The following is a 14,192-nucleotide window of genomic DNA, read 5'->3' on the forward strand; positions in this document are numbered from 1 at the left end:
GCACTGAATTGAATCTAAGTTACTGTGCTTTTATTTCCACATTCTTCAGTGGATATATATTTTATCAAACTGATCTTAGTTAGTTTTCAATTAGAAATTATGAAATCAACTAATAAGAATGGTGTTCCACAAGGAACAGTCCTTGGATCATTATTATTTACAATATCAATCACTGATTTTCCATCTATTTCATAAGATACAAATGTATGTGGATTATATTGTAATTTATATTTATGGTTTACTTTCAACAGAATGACATAAGCATGAAGTTAACTGATTGTTGTGGAAAATAAGAATCAGTCAAAGGCTTTATTGAAATGTCCACTTTAGCTGCAACTGAATTGTCATGGGTTGAATATGTCTGTTCATAGTTTGATGTTCAGTCATGAGTTTAATACATGTCCCTACAGCAAATACAAAACCTTGTGGCCTTGTCATTTTATATTTATTTATTTATTTATTTTACTTTATTATTTTTTGTCTTATTCATTCATTTATTTATTTAAGCTTACTTAAAATTTTTGTCTTACACTCTTTGGTAATAAGTATTCTATTGCTTGCTTGTAATTGTTGCTTTCCTGAGACTTTTCTGTTCCACATTTATTTTGTAAAAAAAATTAATACAAAAAAGGCAACACAAAACAACATCGTGGTTCATGTTACCTGGGGATTCTAATAAAATACCAGATGTTTTCCATATCAGGAGAAACACTAAGTCTTATTTGGACACAATACCTTGAAGATATAATGGATTCTAAACTTTCCTTTTAAAGCTCAGGTGAGCAAGGTTTGTTACAGGGTCACATTTTGCATTCACAACCGACTACATGTCAACAGAATCAGCATACACTCTATGATTATTATTGCAATGTTTATTTGTGAAGACCCACACTCTTTTTTAGGGTGAATTTTACAATCTTTACAAGCTTTTTACATAATATGCAGCCTCGGTTAAATAAACTGAACTCAACATATCACACGATGTACAACCTTGAATCGTGCTGCAGCTTTGCGCTTTTTTCACAGCAGCCTTTTAAGATTGAACCCCTGCAGTTATTTAACATTATTTAAAGTTAGTACATTTTTGCCATCTGTTATTTCAAAGGCCTGAACTCTCCATTATTATTAAAGGTTAATTGATTATTACCAGTATTGCTTTCTTTGGAAGCAGAGGGAAAATGACATTTTAAAAGCTTTTGATTCAGGTGTTTGTGGTTCTGTCAAAAAGGAGTATATATTGAAGACATCTAAAGCAAATCAACAATGTCCAACCTTATCAGTAAAATACAGCTTTCAAGACTTGAATGCTGGATTGTGAAGCATAAAAAAGTAGATCTATTTTTTGCTTTGTCTCTTTATTTCTATTTTGAGCAACACAAGCCATTTGTGTCCTGGTGCTATTGCACAATGCTAAAACGCTTGTCAAAACAAAATAGGTGTATTTGTGACAGATTTGACACTTTCAGAGTGCCTGAGAAGATATTTTCGTAGAAAATTTGAAGCACTTAAGTTTCATAACAAACGGATGATGATACTTGATTCCTCTGACTTTTTTCAATGTGCTGCAGACTGCACTTACTCTAAAGTGTCTGACCTTACTGACAGGAAAAATGCAGCTCTTTTGATAAGTACTATAAGTTAGCAAACGTAGCCACAAAGAGTATTCTGGGAAAATAAACCTCACAAGTATTTCAGTATTAGTTTGTCATTGGAGCAAACAGCAAAATAGTTTTATTTTTGAACTCTTAAATTAGCAGCAAAACCGTAACTGCTGCAACAGAACAGGGTGGCAAACACAGGTGTCACCTTAAACACAGCTCTTCAGCTGCTTCTAACTAACATAATTAAAATGAAGAACATCTTAATCCATAAATTTACGCCACAGTTGAGTCACCTTCTTGCAGTTAGTAGGTGCTCAGTCTGCACGAACAGTTAATCACTGACATTAAAAGCACCCACTTCACTGACCAGTGACTCGCCTGAAAACTACAAAGATCTCTGACATATTTGTCAGTAATTCAGGATGTGTGTGTGAGTGTGTGTGCGTGCGTGCGTGCGTGCGTGCGTGCGTGCGTGCGTGCGTGCATGTGTGTGTGTGTGTGTGTGTGTGNGTGCGTGCGTGCGTGCGTGCATGTGTGTGTGTGTGTGTGTGTGTGTGTGTGTGTGTGAAAGAGGAAAGGAGAAGGTCAAATTAAAAAAAAACTGACTGCCTAGCTTTTGCCCTTTACCACTCCAGTTCATTTTCCCATTTCAGCCCATTAAACGCTTCAGCAAACGCAGCTCTGTGCATCAACCTGCACTACCCTAAATCTGACCCTAGATGGCAGCCTTCCTATACCCAAAACCTTACTGACGCCTCAGCATTCAATTACACACCGATAATTCACTGATTGGATATTAAACGATTAAACTGGCAGCTATTTTAATACAATTGGACTTGTTATTTATTTATTTATTTTATTTTAAAAGCAACATAATACTTGGCAGGGAAAGTAAAGCCTGTATGGTCTTGTTTATTTAATGCACCTCAAACAGAAGAGGGCACCTGTTCAACACCTCACTTCTTGTGCACTCCTACATTTTTATGGCTCCACTAATTATCACTATGTTAAAAAGACACCAAAGCTCCGGCAACAAACAAGACCAGACCATGAGAGATTTAATAGATTCACAGCCTCTTTTTCCCCACTGGGAACTTAACTTGGCAGCTGAAGAAAGAAATGATTTACTCTGAATGATGTTGGTGCTTCGGTGCAGAGAGCTGTGGTGAGGAAGACAAAACAAAAATTATCTAGAGATGTTTTGTTGCATTTAGCTGAAACGAATAGAAAAGTTTTAGATGATTATTAAATTTAGAAGTACGTTTTTTTTAACATAAACAAATTAATTACTACAGAATCCACCACTTGCTGTGGGCCAAAGGAGCAAGATTAATTTTATTAATTTTAGGGATGCACCGATATGAAAATTTCAGCCGATATCGACATTCGATATAATTATTGCTGTTATGGCCAATAACTAATATTTACCAATATTACAAAAATACAAAAATTATGTTATACCTACTGTATACCCATAAACACGCTTGGGTTTTTTTTTTTTTTTTGATACTGTAAATAAACAACCAGACCTCTGACATGGCTCCCTACTTCAGATATTCCTGGCTGTGCAGCATCAATATCACCATCGTGATCAAACAGATTTTGCTCAACCAACCATCTCCCCTCCCAAAACAGAAACTAAAGCTAAAAAGCGGGAAATCAATTTTGGACATTAATATCGGCCCAGTTTTACATATTGGACCGATACCGATATTCTAAAAAATGACCAATATTGGCCGATACCGATTTGAATACCGATATATCGTGCATCCCTAATTATTTTATTATCAAATAATTGTTAGTCCTTTAACATGGTCTTGACTAAGAAATTCACATTTTACCACTTTTGAGTTGTATTTTTATGTACATTTTTCTACCAGTCTGTCAAAATAAAACACGATTCATTTTTATTATTCTGTTAAATCTGCACCAAATATCAAAGCAACAGTCTGACAGGCAGACTGTTGTATTTGTTGCATTAACAAGAGGTTTCCTAAAATGTATTTGCTAAAAACATGCCAACATAACTAAGTATGATGTTTCCTTCAGGTTCTGCTTCAGGTTTTTGCATGGTTTTTATTTATTTATTTTTTTATTTTCCTTATTTCTTTTTAGCATTTGTTTCAGATGTTCATCTGCTGTGTGTGATTTTGTTTTGAGTTTTATTTATCTATTTATTTATTTATTCATTTCTTTTGCCTACACTTGTACAGTTTCATGAAACTGAACTAAAGACCAAATTGTAGCTTTTTGAGAAAGACCATCTTTAAGCAAAATCTATTATTTATGGCTGTTATTTAATTCCTTTGTCAACCTAGTACATTAAACAGAAAAAAAAACAGGATGCATTTTTGTACCTTTGTGACAGACTGCCAGCAGCTTTGTTGCTAAATGTGCACATGTGTGGATACAAAACTATTCCTTGAGGAAAATGAGGGTTTTGTTTTTCCTAACATGGCTTATAAATGATTCATAGGTTTAAATGATTCATCATGTCATATAAATAAAATAGCTGCAAAATTAGTGAATAATCATTCAGTGTCCTTAGAAAACTGTTTAACATCCTTTAAACCCTGATGAAAAAACTGCTCAAGACAATGAGCATCTGGCCCTTTGAAAGCACATTAATGTGAGGGAAAAAAGTGACTCAAGATATTTGCACAGTATCATAATGCTGGTTCAGTCAAGTGTTCACACAGCATGAGTAATGTGGCAGCTAAAACTCATATTTTACTGTAGAAGTGTGTGTGTCACAATGTAAAAGAAAAGCAGTTGTAAACGTGTGTGTCCATTGGTGGATGTCAGAAAAAATTACTCATATCAGATGAGTTTTATCCACTAACACTATGTGGGTGTTGTGTGGCTCATTTACTTTCTGAGACATCTTGGCTACAGATGAACCTTTTGACACAACCTGTCTGCACTGTGACAGGAGTGTGAAAAAGCCAATTTTCACCTGTCAATCTAACAAAGATCCCGTGTAAAAAAACGACAGCTTTTTGAAAATGTGACTCACCTCTGCTGGTGTCATATTTAAGGTACGAGGTCAAAGAGTGATTATAAGTCAGTGACGCTGTGGGAATTAGGAATATAGGAGCAAACTGTGACAATATGCTGCAGATATGAATAAATGTGGAAACTTTGTTGTATGTATGTAGGTGTTTATGAATGGTGCTATATAGGTCAGTGAGAGAAATACATTTTTTTATAAACTATTCTTAATGAATTGTGAATCTGTTCCATTTAGAAAACTGAATTTACAACTACTATAAGTATTATCCACATAAATAAGCATTAATATGTCTGCCTGGTCGATAAAATGTTTAATTGATTTTACTATTTATTAAAGTAAAATCACTGAATTTGATTAAACGACATAAATCTTAAAACATGAAAAAATGCAAAGCAGATGATTTTCTGGATTGAATCAGAAACTCAATGTGTGGATCTCACAGCTTTGCATCCTAACAAGCATGTTTTGTTGGAACTGAAGCTCGCATCTGTGCAGAAAGGCATGACATTTGGTCTTGCCTTTCTGCAGCGATCCCATAGATTTACTGACAGCTGGGAAAGAGCAACTATAATAGCATTGGAGCTAGCGTAGTTAACAATACAAAGCAGGTTTTCACTTTGTGTTAAAGCCTTAATCCTTCCCTTGTAAGAGAGTAGAACTGCTGCCATGATAAGAGGTTCATTGTACCTGCGGGTCAGGCTAAAGCCCACATGGTTCAGAGATATGCATGAAGAATGAAGGCATCGATTGAGCAGCATTGAAAATGACACCGAACACAGCAGCTAAATAAGGTTATTGTTTGCAAAGTTGTCTTTGTTAGATTGATGATCCCTCCCAAAAGCCTTGATACAATTTGGCTTCCTGCCCCTATCCTCTGTGTGATGCTCATTCCCTGGAGATTGCTCAGTAAATAACAATTCAATACCCAGCTTCACGCTCAGACACCTGTATGAACTCATATATCCACACACACACGCACTGTGTCACCCCCTGCCCCCATGGCCCAGAAGAGACAGGAAGACTTCTGCTGCGTCAGGTGCACTCCTCCATCTGGAGAGAGATAGTGATTATTAGGCTGTGGGATGGAGCTACACAAATACATGCTGCACTATGACACTCGACATGGGCTGGGCTTCAAGGTGCACCACAAAAAGTCATGGTTTAAAATTTATAGAATCGTTCAATACTGTTCCTATGAATTAATTTTAATCAGAAGCCAGGGAGGTGTTCTGCAGCTATATGAAGATTAAATTATCCCCTCCTACCTCCGCCTCCCCCACTTGTTGCTATGAGCTGTCAGTCAGCTGTAAATGATGATTGATGGGTTGAATTTCCTCAAACCTTTCCTCTTGTTAAAAACAAACAAAGTCAAGTGTTCAAGAACGTTTTCAGCATGGCTCGTCTGTCAGAGGAGTTATAGGCAAGGTGCCCCCTCCCCTTCCCCCATTCCTCCGCTCCCCATCCTATACAGCTCCTTATTTTTATGATCAAATCAAAATAAGGAGCTGCAGGGGCTGTTTATGTCTAGCCATTTGTGCTTTGATTTATTCAAAGTATAGTGCAACAGATAAACCCATAACCAAGTTTTTTTTTAAACCCTCGGATGATTTTGTGCAAAAATCATTAGTTATCTGAGCTGTCAGGTTAGGTGTCCCAGGTTTACAAGATTTCATCGAGAAGTAGAACACACCTCAGCAGATTAGGGCTGTATTTGGCAGATTATAAGTCTAATTAGTGAATGAGTATTAGCAGTGAAAACATGTTCACAGCATCATGTTGTCATCAGCTAAAATTCTCAGTCTGACGAGTATTTAAGCACTTTGTTTGTGGGAGAAGCAAAGAGCATCGGCTCATTAATAAGCCCAACATGGTGGAATTTTTTTTCGATGGTGTTATTTGGTTTTACAACTGGGAATACAAGACAAGACAGGATAAAGGAATGAAAAATCCAGAGTAAAGACCTTTTTCAGTGTACTCAGAATCTCAGGTGGTTTGCATTTCAAACTATGACCCACTTGGCACTGCCTGACTGTCAAATACACGAGGAGCTACAGGAGAACTCTGAAAGTTCAAGAATATCTGACCACAGACAGAAAAAGCTACCATGACCATCTAGACACAGAAAGGGAACCTGGAAAGCTGAAGCAGGAACAAGACCAAGCTGATTAAAGCACAGGTTTTAGGTCTCTCGCCCTCCATGTAAACAGATTTGGACTTTCCTTTTCAAAAATAGAAATACACTTCAGATCAATATTTTCCAGGAGCTGATTCTTATTGATTCACATAGTTCACATTTTGTTGTATTAATTTTTCTAATAAGGTTTAGCTGTAATTTGTTAATTCTTCTTTTCCATGTCTAAAAGAACAGTTATGTTGCACCATGATTATGTGTGAGCACAGGAGAGCAGTGGGCGGGGCTTAAATCCTCACATTACTAGCGAGGCAACAAGGATTCCAAAAATACAACAAAGTAGCTGCTTTGATGGCTTGATGATGATGACACTAGATGATGGCATACACTTTAAGGAAAATCAAAATGACTATCATGTGGATTTAATTTTAATGTTGATTGTCAGAACACGTTCATTGACTGAGCTTAAAGGCTTAGGTCTAAAAGAACTGAAGAAGATTTCAGACATTCGCTGCTGTCAAAAGTCTTTATTGAGAATCTAAGGTCTAACAAAAATTGAATGTATTCAATCATCTTTATAACTTAAAACAATTTAACAATTTAGTTTTAATTGTCATTTTAAAGAATCAGGTATAAATTGATGAAAAAAGAAACACAATCATTATAAATATGTCAAAAAGAATAAAACTAAGATAACACTAAAGAAATGCTGTTTTGGAATTAAAGGGAAAAATATTATAAAGATTTTGGAACAGTTGACAGAAATTTAAAAAACTGAGAAAAAATAGCAGTACTGAAGGAAAAAACTCTGCACTTCAAGTTCTCCCCTTTCTAAAAGTTAAACCAAGTATTTACAACTCATAATAATTTCAGAAATTCCTTATTTTTCTTCCTCTAGGTTTATTAAATATTCTCATCATGTTATGTTTTACAACCACAGTCAATCTCTGCTCCTGTTCCTCCTCCTCCTCACAGTTTCTCAGCAGCTCCACCCTCTCAGTAATCAGCTCATACTCACCTGCTTCATGCTGTATTTAACTCAGTCACCATCTACAGTTCCTTGCCAGATTGTCATTTGCCTTGTCAGTGATTTTCCAGCGTTCTTGTCCCATGCCTCGGTTTTGCCTTGCCTCCTTGACCCTGCTTCTGCTTTTTGGATCAATGATCTTTGCCTCAGCCCCTCCTGGATTTGTTTGGACATCTGATCTCCTGTTGACGACTCACGTCTGTGCTCCTGGATACCTGCCTTTCGCCTTGCCCCATAACGGTACGACACCCTCTTTGATCTCACGGTTTATGACCCATGCACCCCAACCTGATTTGAGTAATGTTAAGACCTTTAAACCTGTTGATCCTTCTCAAAGCTCTGTGTTTGACTCCTGTCTGCATCTCAACCACTCTTCTCCCTAACAAACCCAACACACTTCCTGGAACCAACAGTGACATCTTTAATGTGAACCTAACTGAGTCTCACGTTGTTTCTCATTGGAACCCTGTGTTTACACAAGGTTAGTGCCTGTTTATCATATTAGTTCCATTTGCCCTGTCTAACTCAGCCACTAACATTTTGTTCTTCTGTTTAGAGGTACCAACCCAGGAAGCAGTGACGCTCCAGATCCCTCCAAGAAACTTTGTCACCTCCAATAAATTCTTTAAACCTTGTTTTGTGTTCGGCTGTTTAACACAGCTCGAAGTCAGAAACTTAACACATCAGATTTGTTATGTAATTATTAATGTTCAAATAATGTGTAAAAAATGATTGTATTCTGCCAGAAGTCCCACTTTGTATTTAAAAGCAAATTAAGACAAGAGCCAACTAAAGCATCTCAACCCTTTCAAATGTGTGAAGGTTAAAACAAGAGTTCACAACAGATCAGGCAGCCACAGTAAAACGAGCAGAGTGCTCATTTTTCTGTGTAGGTGTATGTAAATTACCAGAGAGGAGTCATGTGATCAGTGATCTGTGTTTTTCATTGCAGCTGGAAAGCAACTTCAAAACTGCCCCAGAACTGTGGAAGACATTACAACACACAGTGTGGCCTAATTATGAGCACTTTGTGTCCTGGTTATTAGGGATGAATAATGCACAAGAGCCACTGGTGGTCTTTTGGAGAGGCAATAATTTTGTAGTACTGTGAAACAACCCCCCCTAATCGACGCTTTCATTCTAATAAAACATCTGACAGCAATTTACTGTGAATGATGCTCTTCATAGTTCACTAGTTTGATTAAGAGAGCCGGAGGTGCATGGGCAAACTTTTATATTTTCATCATTGTCATTAGTTTTAAGTAATACAAATCAGATTTCCAATATGGTTATTTTGTAAAATTACATTCAGAGAAAACATCATTTCAAAGTTGCTTCTCAAAACTTCTCTCGAGCTTTTCCATCAAGACAAAAAACATAAGTGTACCAGCTAGAATTTTCCAACATTCTGAGCCTTCTTCACTACTTTAGCTCTATATAATATTAGGGGTGCAACGATACAGAAAAGTAACGGTTCGGTTCGATACTTTAGTCTCGCGGTTCGATATTTTTTTCGATACAAAAAAAAATTTTCCATACCCCTTAACTTTTAATTTATTTAAATTAGTTATGAACATTTATTTAACCTCAAAAGCACAGTTTTTTTTAATTAAATGTTGCTGAAACAGCAAGTTTCTCAGTGGATCCGCACTCAAAAATGCAGCCTAGGTGGAGTAGTCAAACACAGATCCACTTATCCTTCAGCACAGAGCATCTTCAGAAGACAAGTTGATAAAATAAATTTTAAAAATCTGTATTGTTCGATTACAAGTGTGTATTGAACCTAAAGCACTGTTCCATACGGGTACATGTATTGTTGCACCCCATATATATATTTTCTGCTTGTTTTGGTTCAATTTAATAGGGTGGGGATGGGGATATACAAAAAAAATCAGCCCAGAAGGCTGCAGTAACGACGCCAGGCCTGTATGTGGTGTCGTAACCCACAAAAATACAGCAAAAACAGGAAACAAGGTGTGAAGTTTGCATAGAAGCTTGCAACCTGGTGCCAAATTTGAACTCTTATTAAAAAACAACCAGTCTGCTACTGAGCCCTGCTGTCCCAAATGTCACAAGTGTTTTCAACTTCATGTGGATCTGTGTTTCTGTATTCCTTTTGAAGAAGAACTACAACAAGTAATCATTTCTGCATATCTCTGTGAAACACACGTAAAACTGTGAAGAGAAATTGTGGAGAATTCTTTTTAAGTTATAAATAATGGATGCAAGAAAGGGAAAGGCTGAAAAATAATACAGCAAACATGTTAACAAACATTTTATATTGTTTAGAATAGCTATTGGTGTTGAAATAATCCCCATTATGCATGCATTTATTGGTGTCTAAAGAAATAATTGGCTGTTGATTTTAGATAATGTCTAAAACAACTGATATTTTTGGGCAAAATTAAGCTGCCTTGTGCTATCATAAAACCATTAAAACTATATAATAGATCTCTAGTTGTCTGCCTGCCTGAACATTTGTTGAAGTTATTAATTTTTCAAAATGTATTTTAGCTGTAGAAAAACATTCAGTCTTTCCTATCTTAAAGTTAGATTTCAAAATGCAAAGTGAAAAAAGAAGGTATGAACTAAGAAATGAAGGAAATGTCGACTGCTACTGCAACAGGAGATAATGTAATGTCTGCATGTGGAGTCCCCTCGGGGCAAGAATAAGACGGTTTTAAAACGTGCAACCTGCTGTACTACAGAGGTTATCTGGGCTGTGGCGGAGGGACTGTTGCCAGAGAAGAGGAAATTGTTGCCAAGATGAAAGACAGCCCTTGTAAAGTGGTGTCAAATATGCCAAACCCTGCTAGACTAGACCTGAATACAAATTTCCATAGTGTTAAATGTGCTCTTAAAGATAGGATTCACTGAACACTGAGCTTTAGCATGTTCTTATCAAAAGACATGAGTTCAGCTGATGATCAACATGATGCATTTTTGAAAAAAAAAGGCAAATTAATCAAATTGCTTGTTATGGTTCAAACAGGCAGAAACCTACAAGATTTTTCTAATAAATCAATAACTTACATGTTTTTTATTTTATTTAACCTTTATGATGTTTAACTTAACTCAAAATATTCAGCTTTTAGAGCTTTAAGAATCCAAAACTTAACTTGCTTAAAATTCTGCTCATAGTTTTTTTTATTTATTTTAACTATGATTTAATGAGAGAGCCACATTTAAATTGCTTTATTATCATAGTTAACTTCAGTTTCAAATAAAAGTTCTGACATTCCTTCAGAGAATGCGTACTGAGAGGCAATGGAGTTATAAACATTTTGGGCAAACCATGTAAATATTGTTATAGATTATCTAATTCAAAACTGTGAGATATCACAAGCTATATATAAATGTGTTCAGGATGGCTCTCATACTATTTACAATAAAATTTTGCTTAACTGGCTTCAGCCTTTTGTGTTGGCTAAAGTTGTTGATGGTCATCTTGAATTTTATTCACTCCATGCTAATTACTTTCTGAGAGTTTCAGTAAATTCTGTTCAGTTTTTAGATATTTTGCTAACAGGCATACAGTGTTGTACAACTCTCAGCTACCACCACACCTAATTTTACCACAATATATGTAAAGTTAAAGTCATGTTATGTGTTTGCTACAGTCAGTTAGTTGTGGTGGCCATCTTGAACTGGGTTTGCTCCAAACATTAATCAGCTGTAGAGGCACGTGCCACAGTAGCTGTGTTTCCATTGCAAATGTGCGCAAAACTTTATCGATATTCTGTTAATGTAAAAAAAAAAACACAGTTTCGCAATTGCGGTGTTTCCATTCAGTAAGAAATGCTATTAAAGTCACGTGTGAATATGTTTGTTCTTGCAGTAAGTCATTACAAACATGGCAGCAATGGATGTAAACACATAGCATATCGCTACCACGACACTAGCGCTCATCATCAGCCTTCAGAGGAGATGTCGGCGTCTGATCGAGGCTTTTGAGTGACAAGCCCCTTATACTTGGGAGCGGCTACGTTTGCTGTGTTTTTGGAAAAATGCAGTTGGTGAGTTTAATACTTTCTTTTACTACTTTGGCGATTTTATTACTACTTTTACTTCCTGTTATCTTCTTCTTCGTCGTCGTCTTTTTCACCAGTAGAAACAGCCGGTTCTTGATCACGTGACTCCCGTGATGCAAAAAAAGTTTTTCCATTGCAGTTTTGCAAAATACATCAATTTTGATCCGGACGAAAAAAACACCTTTTCCTAGCGCAAAACCATTTTGTCAAAAAACTTTTTTTTTTCGAAATTGACGTGTTTCTATTGAGCAAATTTATTTTCAAAATTCAAATTTGTGCATTTTCATGGGCAATGGAAATGCAGCTAGTGACTTTTCAGAGCAAGAAGAAACCGAAGAACAGAAATTGGCTTGTAATCAACGTTCGGGAAGAAAAACTAAAACGATTGGGCTTGTTTCTTCAAACAGATGCTGTTCTTCTCTTTATTTTTTCTATACAGCAGATCAGTGAGATGCCCACTTGGTAATATCTCAAGTCCACAAGTCTGTGTCAGCCAAGAGCTTAAAAGATGGAGCACATTCACACACACACACGAAATCTATAAATGTCAGATTAGCTTTGTGCTTGCCGATCTAATCTTCTGAGTCAACAGAGCAATGCAGCAGCAGCTCAGTGTCAGAAGCCACTATAATGAACAGTCACTCATTTCAACCTGGCACTGCAGGTTGGTTGTTTGTTTTTAAAGACAAATTCTCTTTAGCTCTCTGTGTGGCGTCAAGAGAGAGAAACTTTTATCGAAACTTTCAGACTGAGAGGCTGTTTAAACTGTGAGATGCTTATTCACTGTGTAAAGTAATTCTAACTGCAATAAAAAAATTCAAGTATCATCGTTAAATATGAATAAAAAATGAATATTTGATGAAAATATGTCAGGGCGTTTAGAAATGACGATTCCCTTTGTGTGCCTCCATTATTCTTTTAAATTCCAAAAACCACAGTTTAACAACAAAATACCCCATTTCTGTAACAAACAGCAAATTCTGCATTACACAATAAGAATCTACCTGTTGCCATGGTAACATAGACATAGTGTAATTATCGTCTTGCAAGCTGAAGCAAGATACATCCGACCCCATCAGCCAGCGGCCATGGCGCCCCTGGTTAATGGCTTTTATGGCAATCATTTGAGCTAAAACTGAAACTGCGCCGTGTCATACATTGGAGAATACACTCAACCTCAAAGCCCAGGAGCTCGTGGCATCAGACGGAGCAGCTTCAAAGCCCGGTTCAAAGCTGCAACACAGGTTTCACATCCACAGATCTCCATTCAAAGATGTCTACATTTACATTTAAAGAAAATATCTATATTTGCATAAAAAAGAGAAGGATAATTAGAAATGTTTCCCAGTTTTAGGTTTTGGCGACAGCTTGGTGAGTCACCTGAACTAGATGTTTAAATCTCTGCACTTAATTTGATCTCTATGGACAACTTTTTCATCGCAGAGGCATGTCAAGGAATTCTCCAGAACCTCTGCTAATGTACGAAATTCTAGAACTTCTGTGAAACATTTTAGGTCTAAGGCGGTCTTTAGATGGGTCAGTAAACTGTAAAGGCCAATTACACCAGATGTTCCTGCGTTTAGCTGGTCTGATAAGAAGATGAGACGTGTGAGCGCAGCAGGGGACAGTGATCAAACTACATTTATGAGGTTGTCATTAATCTTAGCAGGACTTGAAAAAGTTGGGGGAAAAGAGGACGCTTTAAGTTTGAGATAAGCAGCTGGGAATGTGTGCTAAAAGAAAGTTCCCAAACCAGATAATTAGTTTGATAATTAATTAGCTGGACTTGTGTTTTAGGTAAAGTTTGATCCAAAGTTGTGTTCAGCAGCTAATTTTCACACATCTATTTTTGGTTTGGATGAGAAGATTTGCTGCAGGTGTGCAGCAACACAAACCATCTCCTCACAGCAGGAGGGAACCTTAATGCCAGTGTTTCAAAGTAAGATATAAAGGCTTTGTGGCAAACTCAGATCCAGTGGTTCTTTTTTTAAAAGATCAAACCTAGAGGAATGAAAAAGGAAGTGGAAAATCTCCAAAGTGTTTTTTATTCAGCACACAGAAAAACTGTAATCTAATGTCTGCTGTTTAATAGAAGCTGTTTTGGGGTTGAGGCATGACTGAGCATCTCTGAACACATATTTGTCTGCTTCTGTCTCTCTGTAGCTGTTCCCCTCCTCCTGTCGCAGCAAGGATAAATTAGCAGAAGGAATTCAGAGCGAGGCTGCTTAGCAGAGGTTTTAAAGCAGCTTTGATCAGGACCCATGCCAGTAATCTGACAGATCCATAAGGGGAGCCACTGACATAATGTTCTTGTGTGAGAGGCTATATCTTGTTTTGGTGTGTGTGTGTGTGTGTGTGTGTGTGTGTGTGTGTGTGTGTGTGTGTGTGT

The 14,192-nt window shown here is 36.8% G+C and overlaps 1 protein-coding gene across 8 annotated transcripts in view; it reads right to left on the reverse strand.

The window, feature by feature from the left end:
- trpm3 (transient receptor potential cation channel, subfamily M, member 3) overlaps positions 1 to 14,192 on the reverse strand; it is a 166,971-nt gene that overhangs the window by 137,730 nt on the left and 15,049 nt on the right. The window lies entirely within an intron of this gene.

This window comes from Austrofundulus limnaeus, unplaced genomic scaffold, assembly GCF_001266775.1.
Source record: "Austrofundulus limnaeus strain Quisiro unplaced genomic scaffold, Austrofundulus_limnaeus-1.0 Scaffold92, whole genome shotgun sequence".
Taxonomy (NCBI): domain Eukaryota; kingdom Metazoa; phylum Chordata; class Actinopteri; order Cyprinodontiformes; family Rivulidae; genus Austrofundulus; species Austrofundulus limnaeus.